This window comes from Marmota marmota, unplaced genomic scaffold (assembly GCF_001458135.2).
Source record: "Marmota marmota marmota unplaced genomic scaffold, marMar, whole genome shotgun sequence".
NCBI classification, from domain to species: Eukaryota; Metazoa; Chordata; class Mammalia; order Rodentia; family Sciuridae; genus Marmota; species Marmota marmota.
In genome coordinates, this window is record NW_026000241.1 from 14,618,140 (window position 1) to 14,635,461 (window position 17,322).

The window sequence follows — 17,322 nt, forward strand, 5'->3', positions numbered from 1 at the left end:
GGGAGATGGATCCTTTTGGGAGTGAATTGGATTTAGATGAGGTGGGGCCCCATGAAGAGAACTCACTCTCTCCCTGAGTCAAATGATCACACAGTGACCTAGTGGCCACATCAGTAGGACCTTCTAGCTTCCAGGACGGTGAGAAATGATTATCAGCTATCTAAGACACCCAGTCTGTGGTGTTTTGTTACAGTAGCCCTAGCAGACCAGTACAGAAGCTCTCTGTTGGGGTGTTTTGTTTAGTTTTGGTTTTTTTCCAGTCACGGTATAATCAGTCACCTGGTGACTTTCACATTCCACTCAAATGCCATCAGGATAGATGGAATGAAAGCAAGTGTGACTCATCTACCCTGCTGGCCAGGATCACTGTGAGGACAAGAAAGCATTCCTTTCCAGCAACCATTTCTCAGCACCTGCGGGCCCTTGCATTGTTTGTAGCTAAACTGGAGGTACCATGATGTAGGTAAGTAAAGGAAAAATTGCTCCTCTACCTTCTAAATTCTGGGCTGGGACCCCACCCTTACACCCAATCTCTGTAACAAAAAAAGATTAACAAGAAAAAAAAACACAGAAATTTATAAACATGTATATTCACATATACATGGGAGAAAACTCAGCGGAAAAAGTAGCTCCCAAAAATGTGGCTTAGAACTCTGTTGCCATCTTTAAATAAAGATCCATACATTTTTAGAGAAGTGATAAGACGAGGGGGAAAAACCTTGAGCCTCCAAAGACAACCACCTTGGGCAGATAAATATGTGGGACATTCCTGGTAGATAAAGGTTGATCAGTGCAATCCATTACACGGATTCCGCTGCAGCCTGATAAGGGCCTGAAGTTGTCTTCAGACTTTGTTTTTCCCATTAAGAGAGAAGAATGGACAGTTGATAAACTCATGTCTTGCTTTTAGGCAAATGGAGAGAGCAGAAAACTTTTCTTATATCCACGTCTTCTCAATTGCCTTTAGCTCAAAATACCTGATGCCAAAGGGGCTCATCTTGGGGTGGCACATTCTTGTTCCCCTTCAGTAATCAATGCAGATGTAGAGTCTCCCCTGTGCCATCTCTTCTTCTAATCCAATTAGCATGTGTAAGACAGGGAAAGAGAGTGGATCACCTTTGTTATGCAGTGACATTGGCAGGACAGGAAGATAAAATTCAACCTCAGATGGGAAATCTTGGGGGACTACTCATGTCAAGAGGAAGCCTTTTCCCCAACCAGTTTAGGTTCTGGGCTTGTGAATTAATTAACAATAAATAGAGTAATAGGGGAAAGACCAAGTTTATGGATGGAAAGGAACCTTCAGAAGATTGACTTCCTAAATAGCCCACGTCAGAGTCTGAATGTCCACTGGTAAGAGCAAGGGAGGGCAGAGAGGGCTTCTATGGAAGAACAAACATGGGAGGCATGGCAATGTCAGACGGAGTGTGTCAGCAATCACTAGCTCCAAGGATAACGGCTAGTCCCCTCTCTGCCTGTAGATTTCCGGCAGAGGGATTTATGGCAGCCAGATTTGTTTTGGGGGTTTTTGTTGTTGTTGTCATTTTGTTTCCCATACCAGGGACTGAACCCAAGGGTACTTGACCACTAAGCCACCTCCCCAGCCCTATTTTGTATTTCATTTAGAGACAGGGTCTCACCGAGTTGCTTCGCAGCTTGCTAAATTGCTGAGGCTGGCTTTGAACTCACAATCCTCCTGCCTCAGCCTCCTAAACCGCTGGGATTACAGGCGTGCACCATTGTGCCTGGCTCCCAACCCTTTTTTTTTTTTTTTAACGTTTTATTTTGAGACAGAGTTTTGCAAAGTTGCTGAGAGCCTTAGTAAATTACTGAGGCTGGCCTTGAACCTGTGATCCTCCTTCCTTAGCTGCTGGGATTACAAGCATGCATCTGGTGGCAGCTGGATTTGTCAGGATGTCAGCAAGAAAAAAAAATTAGAGCAGCATCCCCCATCCCAGACCTACTGTTTGTTGGGGTTTTTTCTTTGTTTGTTTGTTCATTTATTTGTTTTGTTTTTAGCTTGAAATGATCTTTATGCCACAAAGTGCATTTTGGATCCCTACAGATGCAAAATCATTTTTCGTGTAATGTGATTTTTCAAGGGGGCTCCTCCTGTCTCTGAGATTTTGGTCCAGAGACCGGGAAACTGCATCCACGTGCCCCATCTATGCAGTGAAGTGCTGACTTGCAGAGATGGAAGTCCAACTGGTTTCTGCCCTTTAGCCCTTCACCTGCCACCAGGCACCTGCAGGAGAAGTATGGGACCAGGAATGAAGCTGGAAAGAGACTTTCTTTTATTTTCTTTTTTCTTCTTCTTCTTCTTTTTTTTTTTTAGTTGTAGGTGGACACAATACCTTTATTTATTTATTTTTATGTGGTGCTGTGGTGCCAGGGATCGAACCCAGTGCCTCACACATGCTAGGCAAGTGTTCTACCACTGAACCACAACCCCAGCCCTGGCAAGAGACTTTCTTGAAGGAAAGAGTTGCTTTTCTCTATCCACAAGTCTTAGGAGACTTTAAGATACTACTGGGGGAGAGTGACCTGAGTCCCCTGAAGCTACCTGGATGCAAAAGTGAAGAGCGTGGCCAAGGTCTCCTGCAAGCACCTGTGCAGGTGGGCACCATGGTGAACAGTTGGTTTGAGGTTCTGTGACCCTTGTCAGGGAATAGTGCACCCATGGGATTGGTGTCCCCAGCATCCACCAAGAAAAAGAGCCAACTTGAGCATTTGACCCACCCAAAGGGCACCAGCGACATTCTCCTGCCCCTTGACCTTTTCTCTTTATCCTACAGAGGTAGACAAGTCGGAAGTGACATCATGAACAGGTAAAGAGGAATAAGGACTGGGAAGATGAAATAATGAAGAAGCCAGTGACATTGCTATTGCTTAAAGGTGTCCCCCAAGAGCTCATGTGTTGGAACCTTAATTCTTCAATGTGGCAGTGATGGGAGGTGGGCTCTTGGGAGGTGGTTTGGTCATGGGTGACAGAGCCTCATGAATGGATTAAAGCCTTTCTGATTGAAGGAAGTTCAGTCCCCTTTTTTCTCTTCAAAACACATCTGTTCCCCTTCTGTTTTCCATTATGTTATGATGTAGCCAGATGCACCCACCCGATCTTGGACTCCTAGACTACAGAACCACGAACCAAAATAAACCTCTATTCTTTATAAATCACCCAGTCTCAGGCATTCTGTTATAGAAACAGAAAATAGACTGACACCCATCATTTCCAAGCCAAGCCAAGGCAGCCTTCCGTGTCTCCAGCTGGTCCACTTCTTCTGCCAATGCTGCTTGTCCTCCAAGTTCATGACTCCTCCAGAGGTCAAAGCTCAAGGAATGAGGCAGGGCTCAAGGTAAGAAACAGGAAACATGGCACGCCTGGCACTTCCCTAAAGCATTGCTCTCAGAGCTTAGCATGTGTTCAAGGCTAATTCTATCAGGGGAAGTTTTGAAGGTTCTTTGGGGATTCCAACATGCCACACCCCCTGCAGTTACTGACACAGGCACTTTGCAGCCTACTCCTGACAATCCTGCTTAGCCCCTGGTCCATCACCTCCAACTATCTTTTGGGCTACCCTCCAGGCAGTCCCCATGAGCACGTCCTTTTCATGTCTGTCTGCATCTAAAGGCACCCAGGACCCAGTATCCTCTACTCAAATATCCCAGCTCACTTCCAGGGCTGTGCAGGTCTCTTTCTGGGTCCATCCACCCTAGGGGAAACCATTCTGCTAAGACATATTCTTTTAGGCTGGGGTAGGTGGCCAAGAAGAGGGGATGCAGCTCGGACCTACAGTCTGGAGCGTTCACACGTGTACACAGTCCCTTCATGGTGCAGGACAGAACCAGTGACAGGAAAGAAAGAAAAACAGACGTAGCACCCATTTTATTTTCTTGCATCTGTCTATAAATGTTCCTGGCAGGCAGGAAAAGGGAGGGGGCCGAGATGTCTCCAGCAGCTTGGCAGAGGGAGCAGCAGGTGGTGAGACTTGGCAGTGGAAGACAGTGCTGTGCTTTTCTGGGGACAGGGAAAGGAGGAAAGGAAGAAGAGAGGGCTGTAAGACTGAGTTGGGGACAGAGCAAAGCAGGTGGGACAGGTTGCACAGAACCTTCGGAGCCCTGGTAAAGATTCTGAGGGGAGCTGGAAGGTTTGCAGTGGCTTAAGCAGAAGGGCAGTGTGAAGACTCGCCTTTGAAAGAGACCCTTCCGGCTGCTCCATGACTGGCAGTAGGAGGCACCAAGAGTAAAAGCTTAAGGAAGAGTTGGGGTGCTGATGTGGTGATGCGAGACGAGAAATGGTGATCTGGCAAATATGGAAAGCAGTAAGGAGATTCCTTGGAAAACTGGGAATGGAATCACCATTTGACCCACCTATCCCTCTCCTCAGTCTATACCCATAGGACTTAAAAACAGCATACTATAGGGACACGGCCACATCAATGTTCATAGCAGCACAATTCACAATAGCTAAATTATGCAACCAACCTAAACGCCCTTTGGTAGATGAATGGATGAAAAAGTGTGGTGTATATACACAATGGAATATTACTCAGCAGTAAAAGAGAATGAAATCATGGCATTTGCAGGTAAATGAATGGATCTGAGAATATTATGCTAAGTGAAGTTAGCCAATCCCAAGAAAACAAATGCCGAGTGTTTTCTCTGATAGGGGTAGGGAGGGGGAGCATGGGAGGAATAGACGAACTCTAGATAGGGCAGAGGGGTGAGAGGGGAAGGGCAGGGACAGGGGGTTAGCAATGATGGTGGAATTTGATGGACATTATTATCCAAAGTGCATGTATGAAGACATGAATTGGTGTGAACGTACTTTATATACAACCAGAGGTATGAAAAATTGTGCTCTATATGTGTAATAAGAATTGTAATGCATTCCACTGTTATTTATTTTTTTAAAAATCAATTTTAAAAAAGGAAAGAAATGGTGACCTGGCAAGGGCAATGTCTCTGGAGATGGTGTGCAGGTCACAATTTACCCTCTGCTGTTGCTGGGTTCTTAATAGCCATGCACCCACTGGAGATTTAGATGACACTGAAGAAGCAGAGGGAATTAGTACAGGCAATGTATTTGGAGATGACACCCAAAAGTACCTGGAGCCTGGTAATCTTTTCACAGCCTTGAGTTTAGGTTAGCCATGGGTTACTGTCCTTTGATTACAGCCTATTTCCCCTGATGGATAGTAAATTCCATGATGATTGAATACCTGTGTCTAGCCTGGTGATCCTGTACTCCCAGATCCTAGCAGAGAACCCAGCACAGAATCATCCCCACTGAGGATAATTTAATGATTATTCTGAGTAACAAAGTACCCCAATATTTAAGTGGACTAAAATAATGACAGTCATTTATTTTGCTCACAACTCTGCAATCAAGGACAGTTCCTCGCTACTCAATGTGGAATCAGCTGGGACAGCTCCACTTGAGACTGGAGAATCTGCTTCTGGGATGGTCCCTTCCATGGCCGGCTAGTTGATGCTAGCTGTTGGCTGGCAGCTTAGCTCTGGGCTGGGGGCCTCAGTTCACCTCCATGTAACCTCTGCACAGGAGACTTGGGCCTCCCACAGCATGGTAGCTGAATTCCAGATTCTCCAGAGCTGGGAGCTATGTTGCCTTTTATGATCCAGCCTGAGAAACCACAAAATATCCTTCCCCTGCATTCATAAGAGTGCCTGGATTCCAGGTCTTGGCCCAGAGAACTCTTTCTCTCAATTGGAGGAGTATCAAAGTCACATTATAAGGAGAACATATGGGATGGGAGATATTGGAATGGGCATATTTGGAAAATGTATCAAATCTGTCCCGTGGACGAGCAAACATGGTCACTTGGGCCCAGTATTTAGACTCAAGTTCTTTTCCACACATTTTGTTCAAGGAGGAAGGGGTATGTATGTGTCACACATTCTAGAAAGACTCCTGTCCAACCTGGAGAAGATAAAACTGGAGTGTGGAGAGTTAATTGACAGTCACGAGGATAATCCACTTATTTGTGTTGTTTATCTTTTCAACTAAAATGTGGGCTCAATAAGAGAACTTTAAACGTGCAAATATAAGTACAAAATATATCACATACATTTATTATCTCCAGGGCTTAGCCCAGAGTTTTGCTGTACAAAACATTCTTGTAGAAAAGATTAATGAAATGCCTACTTGGTTCTGCACGATAGTGTGGTGCTGCCACCTTCTGGGAACTCGTGGTATTGCCAGCCATTTCCAACTAGCCACCGTTCCTCTCTTGGAACTAAGTATTTCTCTTGCCCTAGCCATTCTCAGTTTACAAGGCACTTCCTTAGTGGCTGATTATTTGTATTGATTCCCCTTTGACCAATGAGAACTCCGAGGACAAGAGGAATTTAACAGAATCATTTCCCTGGTGCCCACATGCTCACCCAAACCCTCCCCAGCCCTCCACAGCCCAGCTTTGCTTCCCACACTTCTCTGACTTCTCTGCATAAAATCTTTAAGGGGGCTCGGGATGTGGCTCAAGCGGTAGCGCGCTCGCCTGGCATGCGTGCGGCCCGGGTTCGATCCTCAGCACCACATACAAAGATGTTGTGTCAGCCAGAAACTAAAAAAAGAAAATAAAAACATTAAATAATAATAATAATAAAATAAAATCTTTAAGGATGTGCCTGTTGAACTCAGCCCCTGCTGATTGCTGGCCTTACCCAAAATTTGTGCGGCATTTCTTCCTTTCTCTCTGGCTGCTATTTCTTCTACCATTTCTCCACAGTCCTTCTCCCAGCCCAGACTGAAGCCCACGTTCTTCAAGGGAGATCATCTCCTCCCCCAGGGCTCAATTCCCATCTGCACATCAACAGACTCAGCTCCTGGGCTCAGTCTCCTGAGCTCTGTGCTCAATCATTTGTCCCCTAAAGAGCAGCTTTGTGGGAGACCTGGGCACCTCTAGCTCCTTGGTCCAGGGTCAGCCTGTCATCTCCCTGCTCTGTCAACCACCCTGCTCCTTCCCTACTCCCTCTCACTCCCTTCCATAAGCCAGATGACTGAGAGGTGGCTCTGAGAGTTTTCTCTCCTCACAGCCAAAGTCACTAAATACTTTTCAGTTGGCTACACCAAACAGTGAACCAGCACTTCAGCTCTTTTAAGTTCAGTAGATTCCACCTCCTCCTCAGCCTTCAGATACCTGCCCGCCCAGCCAGACCCCAGTCACCAAGACCCTCATCATATGGAACCTGGATTCCATGTCATCATATGGATTCCGTGTCGGCTCTCGGCTCCTGCCTCCTGTGGGCTGACTCTCCAATAGCACTATGCTCCTACTGGCCCCTGATTAAACCCCTCCAGGGTGGGCCCCAAATCTCTTGCTTGGCATCCATCTCTACAGCATGGCCCCCAGCCTGCCACCCCAGACCACTCTTCACCCTCTGCCCATCCACACTGTGCTCAAATCACACTGCCCAAATCACAAGCCTCTTTGCCTTTGCCCATTCTCTTTCCTCTCCCTGGAACACTCCTCCCTCATCTGTTCATGGCCAAAGTATCCCATCCCCGTTGTACAGATGGGGAAACTGAAATTCTGGGAGCTGACCCAATGTGTCTAGCTTGTAGAGCTGGGAAGAAATAAAGCTGGGATTCCAAAGAAAGACAGCTCCTTTTACTATTCTTCAGCATGACCTATTCCAAGTATCAGTTTCCCCAGAGTGTGAAATAGGGTAATCAGAGACTGTGGGTTCTTTCTGCTCTGAGTTTCCCTAAGCAGAATTTCTTGGTTCTGGAGGGATTTATCACAACTTTCCAGGATCCCCTAGCCTGCCAGTTGGTAGAGAATGCTCAGGCCAACCTTCCTGTGGCCTCCAGATCTGGCTGGGGGCAGGGGGGCCTGTGCTTGCCCCTCTTGAGAACACCATTAGAAGCGGACGGATGACCTGCTCCCTGCCCTTGACTTCTGCAGTTTCCATTCTGTGTACATTTTCTACTGCTGTGTAGCCAGGTACCCCGCGATTAGCTGGCAGTTCCATAGCTCAGAAGTCCAGCGTGCATGTCTGGCTTCTCTGCCAGGGTCTCACAAGGCTGAAACAGGGCCAAGTTTCTTATTTGGAAACTGAAGAAAACTTCTCTTTCAAGCTCATTTAGGTTGGGAACAGGATTCAATTTCTCGAGGCTGTAGAACTAAGGTACCAATTTCTATGTTGGCTGTCAATCAGGGCTCTCTGGGCTCCTGAGGCCACCCACATTCCTTCTCACGTGGCCCTTCCATCTTCAACTCTGTGATGATGTAGCAAATCTCAAATCTCTTGATTTCTGCTTCTTCCATCAGCTTGGAAATCTTTTTATTTTTGAGGGAAGTACCTGGTCAGGTCTACCAGATAACCTCCAATCCTAAGATAACTAACTTGGGGCTTTAATTACACATGCAAACTTCTTTCACAGAAATACCAGATTCATGTTTGATTGAATAACCAAGGGATAGGAATCTTAGGGAGTTGTGTTTGTCAGCTTTCTGTTACTATCACAAAATACCTGAAATAACTTATAAATATAAAAGGTTTAACTTAACTTATACAAAGAAAAGGTTTGTTTTTGGCTCATAGTTTTGAAGCTTCTAGTCCATGATCAATGAGGCACTTTGCTTTGGGCCTGTAGTGAGGCAGCACATCACAGCAGGAGTATGACGTACAGCAAACTCTTACATCACAAGCCAAGAAGCAAAAGATGAAGGGACTGGGGCCCCACAGTCCCTTTCAGGGACACACTCCTAACAACCTAAAGGCTTCCAACTAGGCCCCATCTCTCAAAGATTCACCACCTCTCAGTAGCATCACCCTGGGGTCCAACCTTTGAATGAGGGGACATTCAAGATCCTAATTGCAGCAGGGACTATCTTTAGAATTCTGCTGACCACATCCTCACTCATCAGACAGTTGTTAAGATCTGCTCCACACCTAATCTGTACTGCACAGTGCTGGGAGAGCGGAAATGAACAAGACTTGACCCAGACCTCTGGGGCTCTATCTCGACATCCCTCTATCTACCTTGCACTCAGTGAGATTTTCCCACTTCCTTGTCTACACATGGACCCTTCCTTCCATCTAAATGCTGTCCCCCAATGTACTCGTCTTCTAAGGCTGCCAAGAAAAAAATACCATAGACTAGAAAGCTTTCTATTCTCCCAGTGCTGGAGGCTGGAAGTCCAAGACCAAGGTGTGGGCAGGGTTGGTTTCGAGTGAGACTTCTGTTCCTGGCTTGCACACAGCCACTATTTTGCTGGATCCTCATGTGGCCTTTCCTCTGCACACTCACGTCCCTGGTGACTGCTTCTTCTCATAAGGACACCAGTCCTATCAGCTTTGGATCCCACCCTTTGCTCTTCATTTGACCTTAGTTACCATTTAAAGGTTCCATCTCCAAACATACTCACATTCTGAGATTACTGGGCCTTTGGTATATAAATTTTTTTTAAAAAACTATTCAGTCCCAATACTTCCCATTAAATATTTCATGTAGGAAGTTCAGTTCATAAGATACCTATTACATAAAAACACCCTAGATGCTCTCCTTGGACCAAACCCAAAGGACTTTAAAAAACAGCATACTACAGGGACACAGCCACATCAATGTTTATAGCAGCACAATTCACAATAGTTAAACTGTGGAGCCAACCTAGATGCCCTTCAGTGGATGAATAGATTGAAAAAAAAAATGTGGCATATATACACAACGGAATTTTACTCAGCATTAAAAAAGAACAAAACCATGGCATTTGCAGGTAAATGGATGGTGTTGGAGAAGATAACGCTAAGTGAAGTCAGCCAATCCCAAAAAAACAAATACTGAATGTTTTCTCTGATATAGGGAGGTTGACTCATAGTGGGATAGGGAGGGAGAGCATGGGAGGAATAGATGAATTCAAGAAAGGGAAGAGGGGTGAGAGGGAAAGGGAGGGGGCAGGGGAGTAACAAGGATGGTGGAATGTGATGGTCGTCATTATACAAAGTACATGTATGAAGACTTCAATTGGATGTCAACATATTTTATATACAAACAGAAATACAAAAAGCATGGTATTTATGCGTATTAAGAATTGTAATGCAAAAAAAAATAATAATGTTACCTTAGATTAGGTAGAGTGAAGTGAAAGGAGGGGAAGGCAGGGTATGTGGGGATAGGAAAGATAGTAGAATGAAACAGACATTATTACTGTATGTATGTATGGGACTGTATGACCAATGTGATTCTACAATATGTATACTCAGAAAAATGAGAAATTATATCTCATCTATGTATGGTTCATCAAAGTATATAGTTATAGTGTCATGTATAACTAATTAAAACAAAGTAAAAAAAAAAAAAAGGAAAAGAAAAAAAAATACCCTAGATGCTCCCAGTTTGTCTCCATCACTGGCCTCTCCAACACCAAGCTGGTACCTTTGTCCCCACTGGGTCAGTTTCCTACTGGACTATGAGCTCCATAGTGACAAACACTGATGAACTAGGGTGTCCTGGGAATCATCTAGCACAGGGCCTGGTTCCCAGTGGGCAGGGGAGCAGGGGAGGCTAACAAGATCAAAGCCATGGCCCCCAACCCCAGAACTGATCAAGGTCACCTCCTTAGCCACAAGTGCTCTGGAGCCCTAGACTGGGTACTACAGGGCTGTCATCAAATCTCCAACCTTGTCCCAAGGACAGCCAAATCCGAGTTTTCTCTTGCTCCCACCTGGGCAGAACTGAAACATTGTCATGATAACAAGGTCCTGAGACCAACCCAGGTCCATCTCATCCCCATCACATCCCTCCTCACAGGTATCCCAGGAGCTAGAATTAGAACAACACTGATCCTGACCTAGGGGCTAGGAAACCTGAGTTCCAGCCCTAGCACTGTCTCTCACCCACCATGTCACTTGGAACCCTTCAACCTAACTTCTCCAAGCCTTTGTTTCCCCACCTGCAAAATGAACACGCAAATACCTTTCTCACAAGGCTTCTGTGACGATTCCAAGAGATCAAATATACATTGCAGGAGCTCAGAGAGCATTGGGGCTGAGAGATTTGAAAATCAGCAGATCTGGGGAAAGTGTTCAGAGGCCAAGAAAAGTCAATCCCATGTTAACACCTTTACCCTCCCTTTGGCTGTGGACCACGGCCAAATTGCTTTCCTTTCTTGACAGTTCTTTTTTTTTTTTTTTCCCCTACTATAAAACAAACATTTGGACTCATCTCTCCCTGTCACTTAGATTTTAGAACCTGGAGAGGCCTTTAAATGTCATTGATTGTTACCTTACACATTTCAGAAACGGGGACAATCAAGCACAGAGAGGGGAGTTGTCAGGGCTGAGCTAGGATGAGGGACGAGGACCCCTGACTCCAGGCCAGCACCTGGCCCAGCACCCTTCGTCCTCTGTTGATGAGCAGAGTCACAGCCACAGCCACCAAGAGCTGCCCACCTGCCCTACATGCCTTTCTGAAATCAGTCCTCTACATCTGGACTTTGCAGTGAAGCCATAGCTGGCTACTGAGCACTTGCAACATGGGGACCAGGGTGAAAAAGGCCAGAACTGCTTTCTTAGTTTTATTTAGCTTTAGTTCACTCAAATTTTTAAAAACTGACACTCAAATCCATTATTGAAAAACTTTTAAGTGGGTTTGGGCAATGTGGGTATCTACTTTTTCAATTGTAAATTTTATTGAAGTTAAATACAGATCAAATGTTGCTGATGAAAAATTAGCGTCTGGATTGAGATGTATGTTGTAAATGTAAAATATTCACTGGATTTTGAGGATTCAGTTCAAAATATCTCGTTTCAACACTGAGTCATAGACAAATAATATTTTGGAAATTTAGGTCTTCTATAGTTTGGATAGTAAATGTTTCCTGAAGGCCCATATGTTAAAGGCTTGGTCCCCAAGGCAGTGCAATTGAAAAGTGCTGGAACATTTCAGAGGTGGGGACTAAGGGGAAGTCTGTAGGTCATTGGGGACATGCCCCCAAAGAGTTTTGTAAGCCCCTTCTTTCATCTTTTCCTCCTGACTCATGTTACAATTGAACTTGCTCTGCTGTGCACTTCCACCATAATGCACCCAAAACAACGGGGTCAATAGATCATGAACTGAAGTCTTCAAAGCTATAAGCCACAATAAACCTTTTCTTTAGTTGTTTATCTCAAGTATTTTGTTTTAGTGATAGAAAGCTGACAAATACAGGGTCAAAACAATATTATTAAAATTCATTTCACTTTTTTTTAATTTTAGATATAGCTACTAGAAGATTTTAAATGACTTATTGTGGCTCTTTATCAAATTATTGGGCTCTCATTTATATGGTTCATGTTCTTTTTCTATTGTACAACACTGGTCTAAATCTTCAAAGCAACTCAGTGGTGCAGGACTATTATTTGTTACCCTAATCTCACAGATGGAGGGACCTAATACAGCAGATGCCACCTATGTCCAACCCCATGATATCATCTCACTCCTTCTCAGGGTCTGCTGTAGTTTGGGTGAACAGAATACATACTGAGAGCTTCCTACCTCAAAAACTTGCATCCTTTTACCTCAAGAATGTGGGGGGGGGGTGTTGAGTTAGTGCTTCCAGTAACAACACCCAACCAATGGGAGTGTAAGGATTGTTGGGCAAATGACCCACATTCTTCACCCCAGGTGAAGCTTGCTCTGCATTATCTCTCAGAGGGTCTCCAGTAAGATTAAACTGCAGGTCCATGAAGTTTATCACTGGGATGCATGGATGGCACATAAAAAATCAATTAGTGTGATACACTACATTAATAAGGACAAAATCATATGATCATCTGAATAGATGCAGAAGTAGTACTTGACAAAATTCAACACCCTTTTAGCTGGGCATGGTGGTGCACACCTGTAATCCCAGCAACTAGGGAGGCTGAGGCAGAAAGATTGCAAGTTTGACGCCAGCCTCAGCAACTCGGCAAGGCTCTAAGCAACTTAGTGAGAACCTATCTCAAAATAAAAAAATTAAAAGGCCTGGGAATATGGCCTAGTGGTAAATGCCTGTAGGCTCAATCCTCAGTACAAAAAAAGAAAGGAAGGAAGGAGGGAAGGAAGGAAGGAAGAAAGGGAAAAAAATCAACACTCTTTCATGAAAAAATTTCTCAGTAGACTTAGAAGAAAAATACATCAATATATTAGAAGGAAAACACACCAACATATATGAAAAGTTCCCAGCTAACATCATAATCAATGTTTTGGTTTTTTTTTTAAAATGAAAGCTTCCTCTAAAATCAGGAACACGGCAAAGATGCCCACTCTCAACACTTCTGTGTTGAACAGACTTAGCAATGGAAGTCCTAGCCAGAGCAATTAGGCAAGAAAAAGAATAAAAGATCCAAATCATAGAAGTTAAATTGTCCCTGTTTGCTAATGATGTGATTTCTTCTATATAGGAAACTTGTAAGTCTCCATTTTAAAAAGAAAGCTGTTAAAATTAATAAATGATTCTGTAAAATTGCAGGATACAAAATCAACCTTTAAAAATCAAGTGTAAATTACTATGTGTGTGTGTGTGTGTGTGTGTGTGTAATCCACTGTGTTTCTAAAGCTCCCTATGGCTTCAAACCCATGTCAAAAAAAAAAAAAAAAAAATCCACTGTGCTTCCCCATACTAACAGTGAACTATCTGTAAAGGAAATTAGGATATGAAGCCCCAGTTGCTTAGAGGTAATTATGTTCCTCCTTCCCATTACTCACTCCTCTACCCCCTCATTGCGAACCTGGGATCCCCTTCCAGATAAATCACTTGCATTCAAATGCTTGTCTCAGATTCTGCTCTTGGAAGATCACACAGGAAAGCATGAATGTGCAGAGAGTGAAAGACATTCAGAGGTCAAATAAATAGTAAGAGACAGACTGGCAATTTGATCCCAGGCCTCTGACATCATATCCTACTCTCAAAAGCTGCCTCTCATGAAGTAGTCACAAAGTTCCCCACGCAGGAGGCTGGACACTCATCTCAAATCTGCCCACCCTTGGAGCTGACCCCAGAGCAGAAAATCCCTTCTCTGGATTCACATGATTCTCTGATACCAAGAGGCTGAGCAGAACCATCCCCTAAAGGCCTAGAACAGAACCCACCTGGCCTGCCCAAGCAATTCCCTCAGCCAGAGGGAAGCCAGGACTGCCAGCCAGTGCCTTGAAGGGCACTCGTCTTTGGACCAAGAGGACATAGCATCTGAGACCTGGAGAGGCCACAGGTGGCTAAGGTCCAGGGAAAAAACTTACTTACCTTATTCATTTAATGAGTTCACTGTGTGCCAAACACTGTTCTAAATGCATATTATGTATCTATACTTATAACTACACACACACACACACACACACACACTTTACTTATTCATTTATTTAGGATTAAGAAACTTGCCAAAGTCACACAGCTCCTAAGTGTCACGTGTACAATTCAAACCCAAGCAGTCTGGCTCCGGATCATTCCTGAATCAACTGCCAGCTATTCACTCTGGGCTCCTCCTTAGATTGGAGGGAGCCTCCGGCATGAACTTCTGCCAGTCCTCCACAGATCCCCCTTGGAGGGAAGGACTGGCAGGAAAAGGCCCTTGGAGACTGAGAAACAGTAGGCTCCAGAAGACGGACTGTAATAGCCTGAAAACAACCTCCCCTCCCTGCACCTCTCTGCCTTTGGACAAGGATGGTGTAATCCACATAGTCACTCAGCCTCAGTGTATGTTTGTATTCCCAGCCTCATTCCCAAAATGATTTGAGAGGGCTCCAGAAGACAGATGCAATGTATCTCTGCCTTAAAGATGACGGATGGAGAGCAGGCCTGAAGAATCCCAAGCAAACACAGCCAGCCAGGGCTCATGGGTGACCTGGCCTGTGCCTGATTTACAGACTCAAGGGAGGCTTTACTACTTCACTTGAGCTTTTTTTTTTTTTTCTTTTTCCCTTTTTTTTAGACAAGGTCTTGCTAAGGTCCCTGGGCTGGCCTCAAACTTCCAATTCTCCTGCCTCAGCCTGTTAAGTAGTTGGGAATGAAGGTGTGCACCGCATGTCCAGATACCTTCCCCAGTTTTAAAAGTGAAATTCCCTTGTCTTGGGAAACTCCTCAGAGACAGACAACTGGGAGAGCTGATCATCCTCATTACACAGAATGGAAGCCACAAATTCTTCTTCCTTGGAGAAGCCTAAAAATTTGGCTTGGAGCTTCCTAGCAGCCAAGCAAGCCAAAGAGGGAAATATCATATGTTATAAAAGTTTAGTGTGTGTAACAGCACAACCCAATGATAGAAATGTGCTGTACTGTCCAATATGGCACTTTCTAGTCACAAGTCTCAAGAACACCTAAAATAAGGCTACTGAAGAAGAACCAAATTTTTCTTTTCTTTTCTTTTTTTTTTTTTTTCTGTGTGTGTCTATGGTATGGTGTGGTGTGTGTGTGGTTCTGGGGATCGAAACCAGGGTCATATGCCAGCAATACACTACCACTGAGCCACAACCCCAGCCCCTATTTTATTTTACTTATATTTAAATGTCAATAGCTCCACACCACTAATGGTGACTGCATGGAACAGCACAGCTGTATTCGAAAAAAAAAAACAAACTAGATGTCCAGGAAGAGCCTCTTTCTTAATATTGAAGCCTAAGGAATTTCTCCCATGACTTATCACCCTTCAAGAGACTATAAAAGGAGCTTCCCTGGGTGCTTTTCTTTCCTCGTGTTTATAAAAGCTGGCACTTCTCAGCACTTGGGTGTACTTAACTATGTGCTGAGCACGGTCAAAACCCTTTGCATGCAGACCACCATGGTGCATATCTGTAATCCCAGTGACTTGGGAGGCTGAGACAGGAGGATCAGTGAGTTTGAGGGCAGCCTCAATGACTTTAGTGAGACCCTTAGCACCTTAGAGAGACTCTAGCTCAAAAGTAAAAATGTAAAGAGCTGTGGGGGTATAGCTCAGTGTCAAAGAACCCCTGGGTTCAATCCTCAGTACCAAAACAAACAGACAAAAAAAAAAAAAACACTTTCATATGTTAAATCTCTTCAATTCTCAAAACTACCCTAGAAGATAGGCACTTTCACTGTCAGGCAGGGAGAAGGCTCCTCCTAGGACCCCCCTCCTTTCCTGGCCTGAAAGAAGGGCATATAGCATTCCCCTATGCCCTGGGAGAGACAGGAGCCTGGCAGGTGGAGGGACAGAAAAGAACAGGGGAAGAGAGAAGGGGTTCCAGATGCCCCCACTACCACCCCCCAGGTGATGGTGCATGACTAATGTCGACTCCATGGAAAAAGTGAGCAACATCTGGCATCATCCACTGGCCCCAGAGGGCATTTGGGTCGTCAGAAGGAAGACCACGTCTGCAAGGTAACACAACACACCAGACCAGCACACCCTTAGACAAGGAGCCGGCCAAGCCTCCCACCTGAGACAAAACCCTCTTTCCTATTTGCTGTGGATAATACCTTGATGTCCCTCCACACTGGCCCCTGTGCAGGATCCTGAAGGCTGCCAGGTCCCTGGGGCTCCAGGCAGCCAAGAGGAGGCAGGTGTGATTCTCCCCACCCCCATCCTGTCAGAGACTGGGAAGCTGATGACTCCAGGGTCAGAAATAACCCCACAGTCAGCTCCCACATGCCTCCCCTCCCCTCCCCTCCCCTCCCTCCCCTCCATTCCCGGGAAGTCTGGGCCCTGAGTCAGAGGGAAGAGTTCCGAAGTAGACAAGGACCCGGATGATGGGGTATGGAGACCACAGAACTCTTTCGTAGGATTCTTTGGAAAATCAGGCCTAGCAAAGAGCTGAGGCCTGGTCATTCAGACGGTTCCCTCAGTCTGCTTCAGTCAAGGCTGTGGGGCATGAGGAGGAATGGATAAGAGAGGGGAAAGTTTTGGGGAACCCAGGAGAAAAAGAGCTGGGCCTTATTCTCAGAGGGGTTCCTGCTGGGGACAGAGAAGCCCGGCCCTGCCCATGGGGAGCCTCCAGTCTCCTGGCATGGTGGTACACAGCAAGAGTCAGAGACCAGTCCAGCATAGAGACAGGAGGCTCAGAGGATGAAGGAGCAGGGCCAACCCAGTATCAAATGCTCCTTCTTATTCATTCCTTCAAAATAGTCTGGACACCCCCATCCCACACCACAGTTGAGTCACTGACTGTCCCCAATTCTCAGAGAGGACTTTAGATGAATGGAGCTCTCTCCATTCCCTCTGTTGCCCCTCCCCAACCCAAAAGACATGTAACTGATTCCCCGGGATGGCAGAGTGACTTCCACAAGCCCTAAAAATAGCGGCACCACTTAATAGTCTGAACATAGCCTCCCTCGCCCGCCCCCTCTCCGGCCCACCCCCTAACCAGCAAAATAAAGGCAG

At 45.3% G+C, this 17,322-nt stretch overlaps 1 long non-coding RNA gene across 1 annotated transcript; it reads left to right on the forward strand.

The window, feature by feature from the left end:
- Positions 1–349: 349 nt before the first annotated feature.
- On the forward strand, positions 350–3,185 carry LOC125613817. The gene is made up of 3 exons (XR_007344407.1): positions 350–463; positions 2,507–2,616; positions 2,796–3,185. It is a non-coding gene; the product is annotated as an uncharacterized LOC125613817 (long non-coding RNA).
- The last annotated feature ends 14,137 nt before the right edge of the window (positions 3,186–17,322 follow it).